We start from the raw sequence: 24,670 nt of genomic DNA on the forward strand, positions 1-24,670 counted from the left end.
AGGGCAGCGCTGCAGAGAGACAGCTCTGCCCAGGAGCAGCTCCTGTGACAGCCCAGCAGGGCTGGGGCACTGCCAGGGCATGGCAGGGACACGAGCAGGACACAGGCAGAGCTCACAGTGCTCAGCACTGGCTGGGTCTGTGTCATGTCCCAGAGGGGGCTGTGGCACAGCAGCACCTCTGTGGCTGTGTCATGGAGCCAGAGAGCAGCTGTGATGTCAGAAAGGGGCTGTGTGACAGCACAGGGTGGGTTGTGTGATGTCACAGATTGGGCTGTGACATCACAGAACAGGCTGTGATATTGCTGAGTGGGCTGTGACAGCACTGGACGGTTGTGTGGCACCATAGAGAGGGCAGTGAAGTCACAGAGGAGACTGTGCCATCATAGAGGGTGGCTCTGTGATATCAGACAGCAGACTGTGACATTACAGAGCAGCTGTGTGATGTCCCAGAGAAGGCTGTGGCATCAGAGAGTGTGTTCTGCCATCACAGGGTGGCTATGTGACATCAGAGAGGGGCTGTGACATCCTGGAGCAGGCTGTGACATCACAGAATGGCCGTGTGACATCCCAGGGCAGATTGTGTGACATCACAACAATGACTGTGACTTCACAGATCACAGAGGCTGTGTGACATCACAGGGGCTATATGACATCACAGGGCAATGTGACACCACAGGGGCTGTGTGACAGCACATGTGGCCGTGTGACATCACATGGGTTGTGTGACATCACAGGGCTGTGTGACATCACAATGACTGTGTGACATCATAGGGTGCTGTGTGACATCACATGAGCTGTGTGACATCATAGTGTGCTGTGTGAGACCATAGGGTGCTGTGTGACATCACAGGGTTGTGTGACATCACAATGACTTTGTGACATCATAGGGTGCTGTGTGACATCACAAGGCTGTGTGACATCACAATGACTGTGTGACATCATAGGGTGCTGTGTGACATCACAGGGGCTGTGTGACATCATAGGGTGCTGTGTGACATCACAGGGTTGTGTGACATCACAGGGTTGTGTGACATCATAGGGTGCTGTGTGACATCATAGGGGCTGTGTGACATCACAATGACTGTGTGACATCATAGGGTTCTGTGGACATCACAGAGCTGTGTGACATCAAAGGGTGTTGTGTGACATCATAGGGTTCTGTGTGACATCACAGAGCTCTGTGACATCCCAGGGCTGTGTGAGGTCACTGGGGAGGTCACTCTGCCCCGTTCCCCCCTCACAGTCCAACGCTGCTCGTGCACAGGGGGGGCCCCTGTCCCCCCAGGTCCCCCCGCCCCCCATGCCGCAGCCTCCCCCAGAGGATGTTCCATGAGATCGACCCCAGAGCCTGACACGGGGACAGGGGCCAGGCCCTGGGGGTGGCACAGGGGGACAGGGACCCCCCGGCAGCGTCCCCGTGTCCCAGGGCCAGAGCCTGGGCCCCTGTTAAATCTCTCTGCCATAAAGTCCCGATGGAAGCAGGAGCAGCTCTCTACTGCAAGAGGTCGAAGCTGCGGCTGGTGCAGAGTCTCCAGAGGCAGATGCTCCCTGGCCTTTCTTCTCCTGTTCTTTTCTTCTTCATCTTCCTCCTCTTCTTCTCTCACATGCTGATGGTGGTGATGATGATGGTGGTGGACGAAGAGAGAGCGACAAGAGAGGAGCGAGAGAGAGCTCAGGCTCCAATACACGGATTTTTATTGACAAATTTCCCAATGATCAAAAAACAGGAACCTGTATGTCTCCTAAACCTATTAGAATTATGATTTTCGAATATGAAAGTTTATGTCTAACTTGTTCACAGGGCCCATCTGTTGTTCTATCTGAAGGATACAGGAAAAGTTCTTAACCTACTCTTCTTATCTCTAGAGCTGTGGTTTGAGCTCTCATTGCAGCTTATTTTTACATCAGATTCTAAGGCTTTTACTTTTAAGGCACTTCATACATGTTGATACTTACTTCAAACTAAGATTTATACTTCTGCGTCATATCTATGCAAACTAATATTTCTACTTAAAAACAAAAGCACGGGCCTCTATTTCATGTCTGTGTGGCATAATGTAGTTTAATTTCTCGAAAGGTTTTGAATTTAGTTTTTGTATTCTGTTCACTCTCAAAGGGAGTCAGAGAGACTTCTGTGTTCCATACTCCAACAACTGGGAATGGAGACAGGGACATGGGAACAACATGGGAACGGGAATGAAAACTGCAATAGGGAACGGAAATATGGGAATGGGACATGGAATATGGAAATAGCAATTGGACAGAGAATATGGTCTTTTTCTTTCTCTATGCCAAATTCCCTCCATCTCTGACTCAGAGCTAGCCAGAAGAATGGTCAGAGAGTGGGGAGGATCACGGCACTGCAGCACCATCAGACTCTCCCTCTTTAAAGCAGGGGAAGGGTTGAGGGTTTCTCACCAGCTGAGGAAAAGTGCTCCTTCAGCATCTCACCCATCTCCTTCACCAGAACCCCCATCCACTCCAGGTGGTTCCTTTCCATGGTGGGCTGTGGGGCATGGTCAGGGCCTGGGGCAGCATCCCTAGTCTCTGGGGCAGCATTCCTGGTCTCTGGGGCTGGGGCTGGCTCTGGGGCAGCATCAGGCTTTAGGGCAGCATCCCTATTTCCTGGGTTAGGTATCAGGTGTGTTATCCCAGTCAACCCCCCCTTACCTTTTAATCCTAAATAGAAAAGACCTATCAGCAACACCAGGCACTGTGTGATATCATTAGCATTTAAAGTGGATCTGAACTCCTTGAAAACTACTGGGGTGAACTGAAAAAATTGGGTGATGGGTTGGGGGAAGATTTCCCCTGCTGTCACTTCCTCACAGTAAGTGCCATTATTGAAGTAACTCCAAAACCACACACTTAGAGTGTGATAACTCGAGATCCATGTGACTATGTTCCAGAGGAAGTTAAAAATTCATCAGTGCCCCATCTGATCAACCCACCAAACAAACTGAATATTAGCTACAGTGATTTTGGTGAGGGGGTCAATGTTCAAATAAGTGCTTGCAAATGGGAGAGATGTACCTGTGATCACATGGAGCCCAAGCCAGATTAACCTGGACAACATGGTGCCACCTAACACAAAACCTTAGGTAACTCAAAAACTGTTATTCCTTTTTTCACCCTGCTCTCAATGCCCTCAGGCCCCACTGTCTGGGCACCAAAATCTGTCCCGGTTTGGAGGACAGGTATTTGTCAAGAAAGGCAGGAGTTCCTTCCAGGATGGAGAATGTAAACACCCTTCCTCCAAATTATTATAATTTTGAAATTAAGCAGGTCTCAGGCAACGATATGGGAATAGGAATAACAGTTCGTTTACTAGGAAAATTAAAATAAAAATATAGTACCAAAAAAACCCCAAAACCTAAACCCCAAACACTGACAAAGAATACAAGCTGACACCCTGTCAATCAGGGTGCTGGTAACAGTCCCATTAATGGTGTCTGCAGTCCTCCTGGAGCAACAGATGTAGCTCTCTTGCAGTAGTGGTTTTGTAGGAGGGTGCAGTTTTCCAAAGGTCCAGTGATGATGTCGAAAGGTCTGGTCTTCCTCTGGAATCCAGAGGAAAGATTCCTATACCTCTGGGAAAAGGCTGCCTTGGTGTTCTTAAGTTTCCAGATTTTATCTACGAAGGAAATCCTTGGTTCCTTCCCCTGCGTGGAGCATCTCACAATGGAATGATGTAATTTTATCAGTCATGCAGTGGGACTCAACGGCCATTAACAGATGATATCTTCCTAAAGGAAGAATGGGGTCGAGGAAAAGATAAAGAACACTGCCCCACCTGATTTTTAACAGATGCCCCATTAACAGAGATCTCCCATAGAGATAAGGAACTCTGCTGCACCTGGTTTTAACACTTCATGAAGATGCTGATAGAATACATACTTTCGGGCACATCTTCACACTGTAACCTAGGACAGTCTGGGACTAAGTTCCTGAACTTTTAACAAGATTTTAGGGCTTTTTACTCTCTTAAGGCACTTACAGTACATTTTTACTTAAAACTGCTACTTCATATTTATGGGATGTAATAATATTCCTAACTTAAAACTAAAACTTTCACTTCTACTTCATGTCTGTGTGACTTAATGTATTTTAATTTCTGTAAAGGCTTTAATTAAATCCCTGCATTCTCTCTCTCTGAGGGACTCAGAGAGGCTTCTATTTTACACACTCCAACAGGCTCTGATGTTGGAGTGGGGCCTCACAGTGAAGGACATGGGGAGCCCATATTAGGGAAAATCTTGATACTTTCTGCAGATTTTGAGAGCTCCAAATGGCTTGTGGTACACTCACACCGATCCTCCCATGGGGATGGAGTCAGAGCAGAGCACGAAGCTCTTCCCGCAGTCAGGGCACTCACAGGGCTTCCCTCAGTGGTGACCCTGTTGTTGACAGTTCAAGGTTGAGCTCTGTGAGAAGCTCTTCCCACACTCAGGACACTCGTAGGGCATCTCCCGCTGTGGATTCGCCGGTGGACAGTGAGGGTGGAGTTTTCCTTGAAGCCCTTCCCGCAATCGGGGCAGCGGAAGGGCCTCTCCTCTCTGTGAATCCGCTCATGTCTGAGGAGTTTGGAGCTGGTCTGAAACCTCTTCCCACACTCAGGACACTCGTAGGGCCTTTCCCCAGTGTGCATGTGCTGGTGTCTTCTCAGGGTGGACATCCACCCAAAGCTTTTCCCGCATTCCAAGCAGGTGTAGGGCCGTTCCCCTGTGTGGATCACCAGGTGCCGCATCAGATTCGAGATGTCACTGAAGCTCTTCCCACATTTCCCACACTTGTAGGGCCTCTCCCCAGTGTGGATCCTCTGGTGTTTGATCAGGTCTGAGCTTCGGCTCAAACCCTTCCCACATTCCTCACACTCATAGGGCCGTTCCCCTGTGTAGATCCTCTGGTGCTGGATCAGGCTAGAGCAGTACCTGAAGCTCTTCCCACATTCCAAGCACTTGTGGGGCTTTTCCCCTTCATGAGGCTTCTCCACCAGCTCTGAGCTCTGCCTGCATCTCAGGCTGCCCTCCTGGCACAGGGAAGGTTCTTTCTCCTCGCAGCTCCCTGGGTTGTGTTTGCAGCTCCTCCTTGTGAGGGATCTCTGGGGCTTTTCCTCCTCCTCCATCTGTCAATGCCTTGGGAATGAAAAATCCTGGTTTGGGGAAAAAACAAGAGGAGAGGGCCTTGGGCTGGGGGCTCCTCCTTGCCCAAGTGCAACTCAGGAAGACATTGGGCATCCTGTGTGTTTAAGAACCTCCAAAACACTGAGATTTAGCCCAAAAATACTCCAAACATCATGACACAGATGAAAAATCCACCAAACAGCAAGATTTGGACAAACCCCCCACTAAAATATAAAGATTCAACCCCTGTCAAAAAGAAAAATACCAGTATTTATCCCTATAAATGTCAGAAACACTAAGATTCACCCCTCTCAAATCATGAATCCCCCTCTCTGGTCACTGGATGCACATGATGGGGACAATGCTCCTGGGGCCTGGGGAGAGGCTGCAGATACAGAGAGGGGTGGAACCTTCTGCTCTTTCCTGTTTCTGCTCCTCCTACTCCTCCTGTGTCCCTACTCTTCCCCACATTCCTCTTCCTCCTATTATTCCTCCCTGTCCTGTACAATCCCATCTTTTCCTGCCCATATGCATTGTTTGACCATTTGCATTGGAATTTTTTCTGTATATATGTGGGTGAATTTAAGCAATGGCAAAATTTCGGTACGGGTTATTCAATGTTCACCTTTCAGATGGATTTTGCAACACTGGAAGAGCTTCAAAGGTGACACTTTAACAAATAAAATGTTAATAGAATATTGTTAATAAGAAAAAGAAAAAAGCAGATTGTGGGAGGGGGGCACATAAGAGTCATCCAATGGCTGCTCTGCAAGAGAAGCAGGGGTTCCAGACAGCCAGGAGAGGAGCTTTAGAAAAACAAATTATCCCTGCTGGGGCAAAGTGTGGACAAGCTACCAGGGTCTTCTTGCCTGGGGGGGCAATTGGGCTGATTCCCTCTGGCCCTCACCCCAAGCTCTGCCTGCTTGCACAGATGGAATTTGCACAGCTAAACACAGAGCCCATAGTGAGGATATCTAACTGCAACAAAAACTGGTTAAATTGCAAAACGAAACAGCAAATGGAGAACATTGTGAAAATTTGACTAAAAAAAGAGGGAGAGAATCATCCCACTCCCCACTCTAACATGTGCTGTCACTGTCTATTACATCGGGTATATTACAGTATTGGGGTGTTTTTGCTAATCCAGAGAAATCATTTGGGAATCCAAGTATTTGATAATTTCATTAGAGAAAAGTGGTCAATTGATGCAGCCCTGGCTGGAGAAAGTGCCCAAAAATGGAGAAAAGATACAAAGACACCAGAACAAATCCTATAACAGCATGGACCAGCCCCTGGGAACCTTAATGAATTCACATAAGGAGAAAGAAAATCCACCAATATTTTGTGTAGCATAATTAGATTAAAAACAAAATATTATTCTCATTCTTACTATTATGTTTAATATTCATACTATTATTACTGTTGAATTTGTTGCTGTTATTACTGCTATTATTATGATTATTTTTATGTACTAAGGAATACATTATCAGTCCTCGAAATAACAATCAATTGGCCACCTCCAGCTCCTGACCTTCCTGCTGACAAATCCAGGGAAATGAAGAACAAGACATTTCACCATGGGATGGGATCACATTACCTATTCACAGAAGGAGGAGAAGTTTGTGGAAAATTAAATGACTCAAACTGCTGTTTCCAAATAGATGATAACTGAAAAGTGGTAAAACAGGTCACAAAGGAAACAAAAAAGTAGATCATGCACCAGTCCAAACAGGGAAAGAATGGCAATGGGACACGTTTTCGTGCTTCCCTGGCAGACCATGGGTTAAACGAATGCTGTTCCTCCTCTGATGTGCTGCAGCAACTCTCATCTTGTTCCCATGCAGACACCTTGCTGAGAGCAGCTCATTCAGCAGCTGAGCAAGGGGATGCAGGTGGCAGCCAGGCCTGATCCAGAAATGGCTACAAAAGGACAGGGAGTGAGGGCACTGACAATAATCCCAAAATCAATAAACACTCAGGAAGAAAAATACAGCATCAGTGAGTGAAATTTCCATGGGGATAGGGCCAGAAATATGTACATGAGAATGCAATGGGAGAAATCTTCACTTCAGAAAATGTTATTAATTCACACGGACTGCTGCTCACCCAAGATCCTGCTCCATTCCTGAACTTCGAGAAGGAGAAACACTTAACAGAGCCGTGAAAATCGGATGTTATACTAAAGGAGGGGTGCATAATAAGGAGGACATGCAGCAGGCGGATCGGGAAACCTGAACCTTCCAAGTGTCTTTTCTTTTTTTCGGGAAAGAGAGAGGGACACACAGCCCAGAAAATGAGGGTAAAAAGGAGGGTGCATTTTAGAAACAGCAAGACAAATGCCCATAGCCTCTCCCTTTGTTCATGAATAAAGTCACTTTTACAGGACTCCTCTGTCTCCTTTGTGTACAAACCTCTGGCCACGTGAATTTTCCCGCACAGACCTGGGGCCTCTCTCAAACATCCCTTTTCCGGCTCGGACTCCTGCCGGGGCTCCAGGTGGGTCCCAGCTCCACCCCGCACTCACTCCCAGCTCCCAGCGCCCGCAGCTCCCGCTCACCCTGAGCTCCCGGCGGTTCAGGGCAGCAGCAGCTCCTTGGCCCGATGCCCGGGCCAGGCCCAGCGCGGAGCCTCTCCTCAGACCAGGGTTCCGAGAAATGGCGGAGCGCGGGAAAGGAACGGGAGTCCATGACATGCACAGAGCCCGCCCCTCGCAAGGATGACTTCAATACAGGAATTTACATTCTAAGTTTGACAAGATCAGCAAGGATTTTATACAGTTTCATGGACAGTGGAAATCTCTGATTCCAGGCTCCAAAGCCTGGTAAAGAAGGATAAAACCATGAAGGCTGTGCCTCATCACAGCAGAGTTTTGGATTCCCTGGAGCTGCTCAGTGAGACAAAGGGAAACTGCAGAATTGGCATATATGCTCAGACACTGCTCGGGCTGAGTCTGATTTTTGCAAGACCCTGCCCATAAAAACCCCAGTTTGAGGGGTCTGTGAAAAAACACTACGATGAGGTGTGTCCCAAGCACAGTCCTAGAGCATGTGCTCCTTCTATTCCCTATTGAGAGGCTAAATTGCAAATCTTGGCTGAAGCTGGGTGTTGGGAATTTGCATTTGCAAACCTTCAGGAGAGTGGTGGCTCACAGAGAAGAAAATCTCTAGAGTCCACTGGGATTCGTGAAAGCGAAATAACTTTGCATTGGTTTCCCAAGCTGTCCATCACCAAATCAGCTCTCTGATTGGTGCCAGCAGCTCACAGGAGAAGTCCCGAGAGGCCTCCTCCATTCCTGGACCATGTGGAGCTTTCCCAGAGGGGAAGCCAACCCTCCCCCCAAGCACGGGAAACCAACACACCTACCAAAACAAGGATTTGGGGATGGGGTTGTCCAAAATTCTACGCCTTTGAAAGCATGAGGCAAAGAGTTTAAATTAACAAGAGAGTTCAGAAAACATCCCTCTACTTATCATAAGATTTTCAGTTTGTCACAATATTTTCTTAAAATATGTACAATTTCATAGTAGAGGTATTGGGTGTCCACCATCTAGTGAAAAAGTTTATTTCAGTGGACAAACCTAAGGCTTGAAGAAAAGAATTGACCAGAACAGCACACTCCAAATGCTGTATAAACAACAATGAGAGAAGGAGTTATCAACAGTGAAATTTCTATATTGTTGAAGGTCAAAACTAACTTCTTTCAACTCCTTACACTTACTAATCTTCTTTGAACTAATCCTACATTTTAAAGAAACAATCAACTTCTCAGTGCAAATGTAATCTCCTATAAATGCTAACTTAAGTAATCCTGAAAAAAACAGTCTCAAAATTTGAAATAAACCCCCCATGTTCAGAGATTTCATCAAGCTGAAGCACATGTGTGGTTCCAGGACTCCACTTATTCCTTGTCAAATTCAGATATTCATCTCTGAATATGGGACAGCTTTTTGTGGAGGCACTGGCACCTGCCCTTCATTTCAGGGCAGCTGGGGCTATCCTGTGAAGGAGAAAGCAAAAGAAAATTAGGCCATGCAAACATTTCTGCAGAGTTTGGATTCTGGTGTCCTTTGCTTTACAAAATCCTTGAACCAGACTGAGCAGTACCCACGGCCCTGCAGGTCTGGTGTCACACATACCTGTTGTAACTGCTGAAAATCTGCTAGGATTTGATGAAGCAGCATCTTCAAGAAAAGAACTATGAAGAGTATTTCATTACCATTATAAAATGTAAACCTAGGCAAAACACTAAAAATACCCTCAGTTTGACTCTAGACACCCCCTAATTCTACAGCAGAAAAAGGAACTTTTCTCTCTAAAGTGAACTGAAATGATTGTAACTGAGGTCTTCAAATTCACCCTGAAAATGGGTCCATCTTTTATGCTCAAATCACCAGGTCAAAGTGACTTGATCGCATTTTTAGCACAGAAACACCTCGCTTTGATGGCACACTTTTTGACCAATTTTAGGTGCCCAGCAGTAAATTTCATGGTCAGATAAGCTAGTCAGAGTAATGTGACACAGACAATTCCATAAAGTTTCTACCATTTCTGCTGCTGTTTATCTCCCAATGTACTACAGGCCTGTTGGAAATACTGCCACCAGTCGATTCCTTTCAGAAAAATGCTGAAAAAATTAATAAATAAATAAAATAATGGAGTTCCTTCCTTTTTCTTCTCTCCTTAGTTACCACTTCCTTAGTTACCATTTTTACTTCTGTTTAAGTTCATCTCAACAAAATCCACTGTAATCCTCAAAAGTATTTTGTCTCTCTGTTGGATAGCTTTATTTATTATCAGATTGTTCTCTGCAATAAAACCCGTTTTTTTGCTGACTTTGTTCCCTGAGTTGCAGCCTCATTGTCTCTCAAACCCTTCACTTTTCTTTGCTCTATTTGGTTCTTCTCAAGTGAGAATCAGAGCAGGGATTTTTCCTGCCAAGTTATTGATGTTGAATGGATAGTGTGTAAATCCTGTGAGGAGCTCAGTAAGAGTTAAAGCCTTTAAAGTTTTGTAAAACTCATTGTAAGCTGGGTTATGCTTCTTATGAGTCTTTGTTTATTGTTTGGACATTTAACAATAACAAAGACTGCTCTATGGCAAAACCTCATGTAAACCAGGTACACTAAACCCAGTGATTTGAGCAAAACAATATTAAAAAAAAGATCACCCCCTGTAGTGTCACATACTGTTTTTTGATTGTACCATTATCTTTTTGTTCATTAATTTCTCCTGGTGCTGGGAAGTGAGGTAATGCTGATCTGGGGTTTGTGTAAAAAGAAGTGTTTTTCAGAATCCTGAAAGAGAACATTTTCTGGACTAGAAACAGCACAAAAGCTACTTAATAAATACTGGAATAGTGATGAATAATACTGCTCACTAGTTCTTGGATGAAGTTAGCTTTAACCGAGATTTCACAATGAAGAGAAAATCATCTTCTGCCAAATAATAAACAGACCATCTATCTGCGGGGTACAAGAACATAGTTTCATTGTGCTCTGGATAAATTTATTGCAGAATTAAGTTAAGAATGCTAAATAAGTCTGAAGATGTAATTTTATTTTTAGTCTATTTGATTTTCTAAATTACTTACCTGAGTCATGTATGCTTACAGTTTTCCCTCTTATCAACAATGATAATTCAATATCCAGTTCATGATTATAGTACAGTTTTGAACCACCTAATAGACAACCACAGTTTTCTTTTGTCATTTGTATGATAATTTCAAGGTGAGACATCTACATAATGCATTGAACACACGTATCCGTATATCTGTAGTTAAAGTAATATGCTTTAAATTTGGGTACATACTGATCAAGTACATATACTTAATAAAGGGATGATAAAGAGATAATGTAGCTCTCCATGAATTTGAATGGTAGATGGGATCATTTTTGTTTCTTCTTGTAGCTGTTTAGTTTTAAATCTTTTCAAGCAGTATGTTTGTCTGGCAGGCCACTCATGCTATATTGTTGAATCTGGAAGGGACATCTTTTGCTGTCTTCTGACTCCATAGCCAAAACAAAACAAAACTCCAAGATCTCAAACAAGGATAGATGAGGAGAAGAAAGAAAAATTCTCACATCAGTGATAGAAAATTGCATCTTGAAGTTAGTCTGTTAAGTTTCAGTACAGCTGGCTTATTTCCATGTCATGCATCCTTTAATTATACATATAAAACATAGTTTAAATTGTTCAGCTCCTTGAGCCTCACTAACTGTCTGGGACACTGCAGTAATCCCAGTACCCTGATGGGATGTTGCACAACTATGACTGGTTGGAATGTAGTAAACTGGTGATGTATAAGAGAGCCTAGAAGTGAGGTGGCATTTTGCAGCTGTGCTTGCTTTGCTGGAAGAGGAAGTAAAACCAGAAAAAACCTGTTCTTGTGGTACTATCAGCAGCTGTAAATCTGAATACTTATGGAAATCAAGGAACATGTGCTGAGTAAGGAAGGGGTGTTTTTTCCTTTATTGTTATTTAATTAATTTTTGATTGGTTTGTTATTGTTATTTGGTTTGGTTGGTTATTTCTCAGAAAAATCTATCTCAGATTCCTTTGTGGAAAAACATGATGTGTTTATGTGAAAGTGAAGATCCTAGTACTGGATGATTGTATAATGATGCAAAAGCCTTTGCCTATTTTGCCTCAAAAATGCTTTCTGGAGGCACTGATCATTGACACTTAAAATATACCCTAGCTTGAAGATGGATGGGCACTGCCGACCAGGTGAGGCAAGTCTCTTGTATATGCACTAAACTAAATAGAAATGTGAAGGCATTTAGGAATGGGAAAACCAGCAAATTTCTTACAGACAATTTTTTTTTCCTCTTTAAAGCTGCTGAACTTGGAGATCAGATGCAACTATATGTTGCATTTTCTGTCATATAATTATCATATATATAAAGTCCTGGAGAGCAGGCTCCAGTCACTGACATCAACAGTTTATACAGCAGTTGAACTAAGAAAAACCTTGGAGAACTGACCCACATTAACCTCTTAACAGTGTAAACTGCAGCTCACAACAGTTTTTGTTTTTTCATTGTCACAGAAGGGCCTCAATTGGAACAAAGAAGAATTTTGTTCAAAAAATACAAAACTCTTCTGCTGAATGTTCACTTTATTAAATCTCAAAAGATGAGAAGAAACAAATCAGAGAGAATGATACTTGGCAAAGAATTTTTGCTCCCCTGCAAAAAGAAGGATGGGACAACATCAAAAACATTCCTAGAAGAATGTGAGGAAGGTACGTGATAAGTGGCATCAGTTTGGGAGAGGGTTCAAAACTCTTTCTTTAACTACTTTTACTAATGACGTCTGTTAAGCAAATGCAATCCAGAGCAGTTTCAGAAATGGCAACACTGTTCTCTTTTTGGGCACTAATGGGAAGGCATGATCTGCCTCACATCAGTGTCTGTCTAGCAGTGGACATCTGTGGTCACCATGCAGGTACTTGAGTCACATCCTGTTTCCCTTTCCTCCCTCTCCATTCCTGCAGTTCCATTTATAGATGAGTTCCCCAAAGAAGGGCTGAGTATCATCTCTCCTGTACTCACAGTCCTTTGAAGATAAATAGACAAAGAGACAGCAGAAACAGACAGAAGTTCCTTTATCAGAGAGATTGGCTAACTCTGTTTAAGGGAGACAATTTTGAAGAGGGTGGAAGGGACAGAGGTACACCTCTGCACAAATTTGAAAATGGCAGACATTCTACTTTCTGAACAAAATCCTGACTGTACCAGAATTTTGCACAGTATTGAACCTACAGTTTGAGAGCAAGGAGGTTATTCAAGACCCTGAAATTTTGTAATTAACTTATTTGGCCTTTTTAGGATGGTATTTAATCTTCCTGTGTATCATCCAAGCAACCTGGATTTCTTTCAGAATGATTCCTCACTACATGTGTAATAAAACCTTAGCCTACCTGACATCCTGCCCCAAAGCAGTAAGTATAAATAATAATAAGAAGAAAAATGTCTCTCTCCAGTATTAAAATCCTACACCTGTATACTGAGAACATCCATGGGTCATGTCACCCAAATTTCTATTTGACAAGGGTTGTGTGGCAGGGCACTTGTGCCTGCTCTGTAGAGGGGAGCTCTGGGGTCCCCAGACTGCCGAGGGATGGGTCTGCCCTTGGTGTCTGTTGGGGCTCTGGGTGCCCAGGGCCATGCTGAGCTCCCTGCCCGGGCTGGGGCCGGCGGGCAGGGCTGGGCTGTGCCACGCTCGGGGCTGTGACAGCACAGGGGCCGAGTCACCATGGGGTAGCTGGAAAAGGCCCCAGCGGGTGCCGCTGCCTCGGCAGAGCCTGGGCAAGCAGTGAGTGCACACGCAGTGAGGAGACGGGGCTGGAGGAGGGCTGGGGCAGCAGCGCCGGCCCCGGGCCGTGTGTTCTGCCCTGAGGCCGGGGCCCAGCCCCTGGCGGGAGCGCCTTACTCAGGGCACGGTGCTTGCTGGGGCAGCGGGGCGGCCTTGCTGCCTGCCAGCTGCCAGGGGCCTCTCCTTCCTGTGCCATGTCCCTGCAGCTCCTGCCCTCACTGCCTGTCTCCATTGCGGCCCCTCTGAACCCCTGCTGCGTGTCCTCCTGCAGACCACGGCTCTATTGCCATTGCTCTCCATGCTCGTGCAAAGCCTGATGCAGTACCCCCAGCACCGGGGATGGGCTGGATGAGGCCACGCACCGGCGAATGCAGGATTGCCAGGAGCTGCTGCACCGCGAGAGGCTCGGCTGCTGCAGGAGCTGGAGCAGGGGCCCCCGGAGCAGCAGGACCAGGGCTGGGAGCCGTGCTCTTTGGTGCTCTGCACCAGTGGCCATTCTGGGCTCTTGCTGCAGTCCTGCTCCTCTTGGGCCTGTGCTTTAGCTGCAGGAGAAGGAGCCATGAGGCCAGCAGCAGTGGCAAGGACAGAGCTCCTGCAAGACCTTAGCAGACATGAGGGGAAAAGAACAGGAAGAAGACACTGTTCATCCAAAGGAAGGCGGAGAAAACAGTGATGTGACATTGATGTGGAGGCAGACAACAGCAGCAGCAGACATGACAGAGAAGGAAGTCCTGTGGCTGCTACAAATGAAGGAGATGACAATGATGCTATTGAAGGCAACAGTGATGCGAAGATGAAGGAAGACAGTGATGTTGAGAGTGACAATGGCCATGACTTAAAGAAAGATGAAGGATGGAGTGCTGGGAATGTGCCAGGAGACAGTACTTCTGAAGGAAATGAAGATGAACCTGGAAATGTTGCTGGCAATACAGAAGGTCTAGATGAAGCAAATGAAGGAGAAAACAAGGATGTGCAGGTGGAGCATGACGAGGATGCTGGAAAGGAAGAAGAAGGAGATGGAAATTAAGAAAAGTCCCATGGTGCAAATATGACAGTGAGGAACGATGATGTAAATGAAGACAAATATGGCAATGTTGCTGGAAATATGGAAGGCCTAGATGAAGCTAATGAAGGTGGAAACAAGGATGTACAGGTGGAGCAAGACAAGGACACTGGAAAGGAAGAAGAAGGAGATGGAAATGAAGAAAAATCCTATGGTGCAAATATGAAGACAGGCAACAGTGATGATGTAAATGAAGGTGAAGATGATGTAGATGGAAAGGAAGAATACACAGATGTGAAGGTGCAGGAAAGCAGTGATGCCAGTGAACAAAGAAACAGTGATTGGACTGAGCAGGAAGATAGCAGTGATCCTGGGAATGAAGTAGGCCATAGTGGTTTTGCTGCAACTGAGGAAGAAAATAAGGAAGTTATAAAAGAGGATGACAATGATAGAAACAAGGATGAAAAAGAGGGTGGTGTAAATGTGGAAGGAAACAAGAATGAAGACAGAAAAGAAGCTGAACAAAGTAACATGGCTGCCAGTGAAAAAGCAGGCAGTGATGGTGACAAGGAAGAAAGCAGCAGTGGTAGAATCAAAGACAGAGAAGACACTTGAGATGTTGGGAATAAGGAAAGCATCCATTTAGTAGATAACATACAGTGGCCTGTGAAGGACCTGGGGAGAGGTTGCTCAGTGACAGCTGAGCTGATGGAGAGCTTCATGCGTGTCTTGTGGATAGCAATGCTCTCTACCCGGTGCCTCAGGAAGCCATTGGGCTGGGCAGTGCCTTTGAGGGTAGGAGTCCCCGGGAGTAGGATGGGCTGTAGCGCATGCTGGTCCCACTGAATCCCCCGCCAGGGCACGCCTTCCACTAGAGCTGAACAGCTCAGGGCAGATGGCAGCAAGGACCTTCAGTGTCCGTGTGGAGCTGGTGTGCACGTGCAAGAGGAGCAGCTGAATGGGAAGCTGATGTTTTTCCTGCATAACTCTCAGGAGGAGCTGCGGCAGAAGGAGAAGTGCAGTCTCCTAGAAACACTCTGGGCATTGGCACGCTGGCCTCCTCCTAGGCCTGCAGTCCACCTGAGATTTTTCTTGATCAAAGGACACAGGGACTTTGAGGACAGAGCCTCAAAGAAATCCTGAGGAGAGAGGGGCCAGAAACAGGAAGCCAACAGAGTGGGGAAGGAAGGTGGCATCTTCCTTCCTTCCACCTGATGATCATCCACCTAAGATTCTTGTTGGAACAGGTGGGCACAAAGTCACTACTGTGCACTCTTCACTTGGGGGATTGTGGGAGGGATGAAACTTTCATTTCCTCCTTGGCTTCCTAGCAGTTCCTTTATCCCCTGATTTGTCACCAGTCATTGGAGACAAAATGCTTCAGGGGAATTGAGTGACTGTGGGGCTGATTTCACTCTGGTCTTGGTTTAATGACTGGTAGTACTTCTACAATTCCTTCTATTGTTCATTTTGATAGGAATGCTACATTTAGGTTATCTCAACCTCTTTGAAAAGAACTCTTCTCTATTCCTGTACTCTTAAGTCGTGCTGTTGTATTCTCACTCCATCTTTTGTTTTTGTTTGCTGTTCTCTACCCTGCCTCTTTAAATGTTTGCCTGGAGCCTGTCTGCACTGCATTTCTTGCCTGCAAAAGCAAAGCTGCTTGTGGCAGGACTTGAAACAAACAGCGAAGAAAAAAGAGAGGCTCTTTACTCACACATCTCAGCAGAAGAGTTAGTAATGCACAAAAATGCTGTTTGTTTCTGAGTACATCCACTGCAGGAGCAGTCATCCTGGCTGGTCTGCAGGGGACATTTACTCCACACCCTGTTTAGAATTCTAGAGTAGGATTGTGGAGTAGGATTATAGAGTAGGAATATGGAGTAGGATTGTAGAGGATTACAGAGTAGGATTGTAAATAAATGCATTTTCTTAAACCTCAACTAATCTGAAAGATTATTTTCCTTCTCATTGTGTATCAGAGACTGAAATGTTATAAGTTTTGACTTAAAACATTTTCTTGAATGACTTTTAGAACTGGATTACAACAGCTGCACAGAATGCCACCATATCCTGAACAGGTCTTTGGGGTGAGGCCCTGGACTGTTCACTGATGAAGATAAGATAAAACTCAGGAGTTGGGAACACTCACAAGGCACAAGCTTAGCACCTTTGGGGAGGAGACAAGAGCCACAAGGCTGTCAGCTGCCAGGCTGGCACAGAGCCTCGCACCAAAGGGTGGGCAGGGAGAAGCTTTGGGTGTGTGTTGGGAGCTTCTGGCGAGAGGCTCAGTGAGCATCCGTTCTCCAGTGTGCAGACCAGCCCTGCTGTGGGGTCCTTCACCCGGGGAAAGCTCATCCACAGCAGAGGGGTGACATAGCCCATGTCACCAGTTGACATGAAGTTGGTGCATCAAGGATCTCCATTTCTTGCTTCCTTCTAATTTTTACTGTTTCCAATTTCAGGTGACTTATTTTTATTTATTTGAATCTCTACATTTGAGTAAAATTTGTCTGCAGTGACTTTTCCTTTATGCTTTAGGCTGCAGTACATCTGAGTCAGGGCCATCAGAATTGAGCTGCTCTTGTGAGCTGAGGTGTGAAAATGCTCAAATAGTTGTGGTGGTTTCACTTCCAACCAGCAGTAACACCAATTTCATATAGTAGTTTTAGTTTACCAATTTAAAATTTCCAGCCAATGCACCAATTGTGGGGGGTTCTAGTGCTGGCCAAATTGCCTGCACATCCACTAGAATTGTCTACTAATTTTCTGCTGTGATATAGGGTTAGGAGGGAAGGCAAAGCAAGCTCAGAGGTACAAAGGAAAGGGTAAAAATCAAAACTTTATTAACAGAAACTAAAGGAAATAATAAGAACAATCAGAATAAAGCCTCTTGAACACTTCTCCTCCCTCCTCCCCATACTCTCTTTTCTTTTCCACTGACAACGTAGAGAAACAATTCAGTCAGTTTGTCACCTCTAGAGTATTCTTTCTTCAGATCACTTAGGGAGATGAGTCTCTCCTGTCAGTCTATGGAGACTTCTCCACAAGAAAACAGTTCTCTTCTGACTTCAACTTTCACAAATACCAACATCCTGGGAAATCTCCAATCGCGAAGTCCCTCCCATCTTTTCACATCCTTCCCACAGCTGAATTTATGGGCCGTGTCAAACTTACGGGGTGCTATTTTTAAGGATGAAACTGTTTGAGTAAATGTTCTCTTCATCTAAATTGGAGATCATCTCCATCTCATGGAAGAGAGGTCTTCTTCTTCTTCTTCCCTGGGGGCAAAGGATCTTCTTCACTCCTCTCTCTCTCTCTGTTCAAAATTCTCTTGGGATCACAGCTACTTCAACACCTGCTTACTTCAGCACTGGTGCTTCTGCTTATGGCTGTGGTGAGAAGGCTTCATCTGCCCAAAATGCATTTCATGAGTTACACAGGAAAAAGTGTCTAATGTAGCAATTATATATTCTTCATAGCTTACAAGAGAATTTCAGTCCAAGAGTGAGGCATGTCCTCAATCCCTCCCATCTTGGAACTTCTATTTCACTGACCTTGGTGTCTTCATGTTGTTTTGTTTCTGTGTGTCTGTCACTTTTCTCTCACTCCAGAGAGAATGGAAGGTCTGCAAGCCTCATCTGTGCAGTGAAAGAGTCAATATTTTACCCGAGGCCTGCAGAGGGCCATGAGATCCCAGCCGGGTCCGGCCGGAGCTGTTTGCTGGAGGATTCTCCGGCAGCCGCGCTGGAGGAGGCCGGGATCTCAGCAGCCAGGCCAGCGCTGCGGCACATCCGCGGGGCCATGGCTGCCCTGCCCTGCCCGGCGGCTCCTGTGAGACTCAGCAGCAGCAGCAGCATTGCAGCCCAGCCATGGGCCCGCTCTGGCCGTGCTGAGGGCAGGGGGACCCGGCTGTGCCGGGATGGGACCCGGAGAGATGCCGAGAAGGGGCGCAGCCCCATGGCAGAGCCCCCCGGCCGGCCCGGCCCAGGCCCGCAGAGGGCAGAGCCGCCCGGCCGGCCTGGCGCCGGAGCTCAGGGCGAGGGAGAGAGAGCCCGGGCTCGCTCCCATGGAAATGTGTGTTCACACAGGGGCATCCGACCTTTGCATCGGTGTGACAGTGTGTCAATACTAAACATCAGCCACTGCTTGGTTTTTGTCTGCTCTAAAGGAGGTTGCTTGAAATAAGGTCCTTGCAATTACTGATTTGCAAAACTGATTCATTTCTTCCTTGCAAAAGAAAAAATGCAAACTAGAACATTAGTTTATGTGGGTCTGTGCAAGTGCTAGCTTATAGAAATCTCTATGTAATATATTGCTGATTTACAGATGAATCCTGTGAAAAGCAAATTTGAGATGTCTTTCAAGAGATGCTTGCAAGCAACAGATTTGCAGTCTGTACTTTGACTAGGTCTGTAGAGATTTTTGGGAAGTGGGTAAATTGTGTTCTGCTGGTGAATCACAGGCATCCTTTACATACCATGAGTGAGGCGTGATGCTGCTGGATCAACATCTACCTCAGATGTAATGGTCATTTAATGACTGGCATTTTGCAGCAGTTTTCCCTATGTCACATTAAAATATCTATGCAGGGGCTTGACATCTCGCCTGTAAGTCGAACAGAGTTAGTAGAAGAAACAACAATTGAAGAATTCCAAGTGTATCCATAGTAAGGAAGAAGATGTGGCCATTGGCAGGAAACTAGTTTCAAAAAATACTTGAAAGATTTTGGTAGTTTGACTACGTGCAAAAGTAATTGTGCATATGTGCCTTATTAATTTTCTGCAAAAATTTGACAAATATATTGACACTAATTGCTTTGCACCAATGAATATAATAAGCTATTGTGATGTAGTCAATGACTTAAGATCAGGCATTGTTACGAGCGTATAAAGTGGAGAACACGCAGAGTAAAGAGCAAAAGACACCACTGTTCTTCTGATCAACTGTGTGTGTGTGTGAATGTCACATCTGACCCGATGGTGACAACTGCCCCACCTGGTTTTAACAGATGAAGATAGAATACATACCCTTGGTAACACCTGGCATTGGAACCCAAGACATTTGTTAATTTAAGATCTTTGCCTTGAGTGGTCGAAGGTGTGGAAGTTTGGACAACACCATTCCCAAATCACCTTGTTTTGGAGGGTTACAGAGGAATGCAGATGGGCTGCTCTAAGCTGTCAGCTGAAGCACCTCCCAGGGCTGCCTGTAGATCTTGGTTTCAATTTGTCACTGAGCCAAGGAATATCGAGATCTTGGCAAGTGTTTTGTAAAACACATTTACAAGTGTTGGAGACAAGATATTTCAGCAGATTTGAAAGAGAAATTGTTTGCTTGTATCCCTATGGAAACTCTATTTTGTAGTTCTCTCAAAAATACTCTGATGCAGCCAGTCTTTCTAGAGAGACACAGATGTTGATTCTTGTACAGATCTAGGGGAACTTTGAAGCCCAGTCTTTTTCCTGTTTCCTGTCATTAATATATTCAGCTAAGAGGGTAGAGGTGTGTCCAGCAATGACAAAAACTTTTTGTGCAAAAGGATAGAAAAATGACTGAGGGGGGAAGATATTTGGGAAGCGTCAAATGGACCTGTGAATGCCCATTTCTTCCTTGGATAGTATTTTAGAACTTTGTCTTTTTTCTTTTTTTTTTGTTTTTTTGCAATCTCTAATGGCAGTGTTTTGTAAAACTGTGCAACTGTGCATTGCTCTGCAAGTAGATTTTATATTTTCACTTGTCACAGTTCCTGTCAGTCTAACACCAAGTAGCTGCCTTTCCTAATCATCTACCGAATCCTCAACACCCCATGGGTTTCGTTATATTTGTCTTCTATAGATTGTCTCATTATTTCTTTGGACACCCTAACTTGTTGGTTTTTTGTTAGCCACCACCCTTCACAACTATATCAGACATTCAAGGATTTTCCTAAGTGATTTTTTTCATTAGGGTGTTCTTTGACTGACTTGGAAAGGTTCACAACTTTGGATAGAACTGGCAACAAGATGCTTTGTCCTGCCACCTCTCTATCAGTTTTGTCTTCTACTAGGTTTCTGATGTTTCTGGATGTTTGTACTCGTGAGCTTTGCAGTGCATTATTGCCACTTTAGCAGGGAACTGGACACTCCCAAAAATCCCATACTTCCTTGGGGATCATGATTCTGTGTAGAAGGGTTGAGGAACATAGCAGGGTACAAGGTAGTAGCTGTCTTTATTACCACGTCTTTCATTCTAGGAGTACCACCTGTTACTTTACTGTTTTGCTCAGGGATAAGCAGTGACCTCCTTTTTGCTCTAAAACAGACATAAGCATGTGTGGCACAGAAACTGTCATTTTTTCCCACTCATTGTCAAGCCCATTCTAACAATAAGGACCATGGTGGCTGCTGCTCTGAGGTGAACTGGCAAACCCTCAAGTGCATAGTTTAGTTGTTTTTTGAGGAATATGCTCTTTTCCACTGGCTTCTTTCCTACATTCCCAGTCTGGAGTGTGGAGCTACTGTGCAAGGTGAAGGTGCTCATGGATGAACAGTGCAAAGAGTTCAGCCAAATCTGGCAACTCCAGAGCAGGGGTTGTCATCAATGTCTTTTTAAGATATCGAAAGGCTGTTGAACATTCCGTAGTCCAGTGAATTTCCTCCTTGGATTCCTTTGATGGCTCGTAGAAGTAACTTTCCAAAAGTCCATAAATGCCAATCCATAAGCAACACCATCCAGTTATTCCTAAAGAGACACATAGTTCTCTTATAGATCTGGGCTCTAATGTTTGACAAATTGGTTTCTTCCTTTCTATTCCACAAATTACCCTGCCCTTGTGAGTGTGGCAGCCAGGAGATGAGACATGGTCTGGAATGGACATGGTCTTTTACACAAAGACAAGGTTTTGTGATATGGAAAAGGAACTTTGGATGGTCATATTCAGCACATTTTCAATGACATGCTTTTATTCCCTCTCCCTGTAATGACTGAACAAGAGATTTTTTGGTGCCAGCTGACTGAAATAAGGAGTAAGCTTGGGTATGGAGGAAATGGAAGTGAAACGATGAGAAGCTGACTATAAAACGTTTTTTCAGATGTGTCAATAACTTCGATGGCCACCTGCAGTCAGCACAACTATCAGCCTGCAATTGTGTTCAGGGTCAGTGCTGGCTCTTCCATGTCAGCTCATCCTGCAGAGTCTGTGGGGGCCTGGGCATGCTGCTGGCTAGTATCCCTTTAGGAGACTGGGATGAGGAAAGGTCTTGGGGCTTTTGTCAAAGAGATGCTATTTGAGTGAGCATGTATGTGCTCAAAGCCTCACAGACTGACTGGCCCACGGCAGGATGGACCAGTGCTGGGAGGGCTGCCCCTTGCTGCCCTAGTGAGGGGTGTTAATCTGCACCTTCATCCCGCAAACAGCCAAGTACAGCACTTTTGTGCAGAAACACTTAATTAGCCCTGGTTTGCACAGCTGCAGCACCTAGGGTGGCTGGAGCGTCCCTTTGTGCAGCTGGAAATGAGCTGAGTCAGTTGTGGAACTGGGCAGGGCATTCCCACCTGTGCCCATTGGGAATTCCCTCTGCCCTGGGTGTGTCCCATCCGGCTCCTCAGTGACATCACAGCCAGCCTGGAACATGGAACTCCCCATTTCCAAGGACACGTGGCCATTGTCCCCAGCACAGGCAGGACGGGTCAGACCCTTCCGCGGCTGCAGCGAGAGCGGAGGTGTCAGAGCGTGGAGCGAGCGCTGCTCCAGATCGGTTGGATCTCACACACGGTGCTCAAGAGGCTGATCCACCCACTGAGTGGAGGTAAATATTTACAGTTGTGTGCAGAAATGGGGGGCTCAGTGGCAAATTCACAAAGCCAGCATCACAAATATCACAATGCTTTAGTATTTATACATTTTAGCCAGCAAAGCTCTTCATGTTCATTGACTGCAGGTTAGCCTGTTCTGTTCATGATTAGTATTCTGTCTGCTGTAGGGTAACAATCTTCTCACTTCTCCTGCTAATTAGTCTGCATGCTCAGTCTCTTTCTCTTAGGGAGAGGTTTCTTGAGTTGGTGGCCATGGTCTGCCCCTGCTGGAATGACCTTTTACCCAGCCTGAGCTGATTCTGCACAGTTGCTGTGTTGTCTTTATTAGTTTGTGCCTTGTCTTGCCAAGTATCCTTGTGCCCATCAGTTCTACATTCTTTGTGGCCTCCATCCAAGCTGCATTTGTCTTCCCAAGCCTTGCTAACCTTCCCTAGGTCTGAGGCCACTGAAGCCTACCAAGCCCTACACATTAATAAGGCAATTCAGCCAACAAGTGACCTGCCTTTCCAAGGCCTGGCCATCACTTAGAGCTTGTTGGCTGCTTGTTTCATGGAAGAAACTCTGGGTTTTGCTAATGAGACTTGACAGCCACAAACAAGAAGGAACACATTTTCCTGACAAATATTGTACATTTTCCAGGTTTTGCTGCGGGATCAGTGTGTGTGTGGCAGCGGGAGCAGCCGAGGCAGGGCGGGATGGCGGAGCTGCGGGCCTGGGCACGATCCACTGTGTCCCGCAGGGCCCCAACCCGCACTGCATCCCACAGAGCCCCCACGGCCGCTGCCATGCCCTCAGGGGGACCCAGAGGGGCAGCACCAGCAGCTGAGGGGCTGTGTTGGGCTCTGGGGTCGGCTCTGGGTCAGGGCTTGGCCATGGTGCTGGTGCCAGGTGCTGCTGACCCTGCGGGACCAGCTGGGCAGGGCTGGGCCCCACTGGTGCCCCACGGCCCCTTTGAGGCAGCCCCGGGGGAAGCGACTCCCAGGGATGACACTGAGGAGCTGCCAGGGGAAGTCGGAGCTTCCCCAGGCTGTGACATTCAGTCAATACATGAATACATTTCTGGCAATGGCTTTTGTCAAAATGCATGGATTTCTCCTTGTTCCATACTTTTACCAGTGTCACCAAAATTGTAAGGAGAAATGAAACTCTGGAAGAGTAATTTTTTAGTATTAGGATTAGGCATTTTTTTATTCCCAGCTTTGGTGCATGGTGAAGAACTCCAGTCACATGCACAGCACTTTCTAAACTTTTCCACTAACTGATATATTTTCAGAAAACACAGAAATTCCTGTTCATTGGTTCTCAAAGGAATCATTCTCTTTATCTATTACTTAGTATTCTATATTGTTTTGGATATTGATGTCTCTTCTCTCATGTTAATGTCTATGTTTTTCAGTCGGTTTTTTTTTTTTTTTCCCCAGACAAGTTTTTTTGAGCTCTGAGGCTGAAATGTCTTTCTTAGTTTCTTCTTTGTCTTCTGGCCACCTCAACATATTCTTGTAGGGCTAGCAAGTCTGTATTCCAGGTGTCCAGCCTTTTACAGCCTCAGGCTTTGTTCCTTGAAGGTTATCAGTGTTAGCTCAGCAAAATAAAAAGTTTTGGGCATCTAACAATCCAGCTCTGGTAATAGATGGCCAAAAGACACCTAGCTACCTACTTTCAAAGGTGAAATATTACAAAGCTTAAGATGAATACACTGCTTATAATAAATGTACTGCTTATGATTAATTAAACAATTAATTCCAAAGTTAATTAAATTCATTTTTCAGGAGAAAACGTAGGCTAAACAAGCCATGAAAACCTGCATAAGTAATCCAAGCATGAACCCAAATTTTGTTACATCCGAGTAACCTGAGATAAACTGGTTCCACTTCAACTCTACACAAATAATTGCATCTAAAGCTGAGGAAAGAGAAAGGGGTTTGCCCCCTGTTAGAGTAAAAATTTTTTTTGCACTTGAAATTCTTGTTGGAGCTCACTCCAGCATGTATTTCCTTAGTACCAAATAAATCTCAGCCTCGGGTGCTGCCCTGACTTTGTGATAATTTTGGGAATCACTCTCACCTGGTTTGTCAGCTGAGCTCTGGCCAGTTCTATTGTACTCAGGCACTTGATTTCAAGGGAAGCCCAGGCCTATGAAATTCCAGCAATTGGGAAAGGATGACTTGCTGTTTGAACACTTGGCTGCATTGGAGGCTAAGCAACGGTCGCTGTCTGAGGGCAGCTTTGTAGCCAGCTGCTGTCAGAGGGAGAATTGTGTCAGAGCAGCTGTTTGTATTGATGGGACAGCAAAACTTTTTAAATAGAGCTGTTGTTTAAAATTAAATCCTGGTGAATCACCAGGAATTGAGTGTTGGCTGAAGGATTTACAGAACATTTCTTTTTTCCTTTTAGCCAAACACCACTGAGGCGTCGCACATTGGAAGTGTGC

At 45.5% G+C, this 24,670-nt stretch overlaps 1 pseudogene across 1 annotated transcript; it reads left to right on the forward strand.

The window, feature by feature from the left end:
* Nucleotides 1-14,575: 14,575 nt before the first annotated feature.
* LOC306816652 lies at nucleotides 14,576-15,585 on the forward strand (annotated as a pseudogene). The gene has a single exon. The product of its transcript is annotated as an uncharacterized misc_RNA (transcript).
* The last annotated feature ends 9,085 nt before the right edge of the window (nucleotides 15,586-24,670 follow it).

This window comes from Erithacus rubecula, assembly GCF_903797595.1.
Source record: "Erithacus rubecula genome assembly, contig: scaffold_774_arrow_ctg1, whole genome shotgun sequence".
In the NCBI taxonomy this organism is placed as follows: Eukaryota; Metazoa; Chordata; class Aves; order Passeriformes; family Muscicapidae; genus Erithacus; species Erithacus rubecula.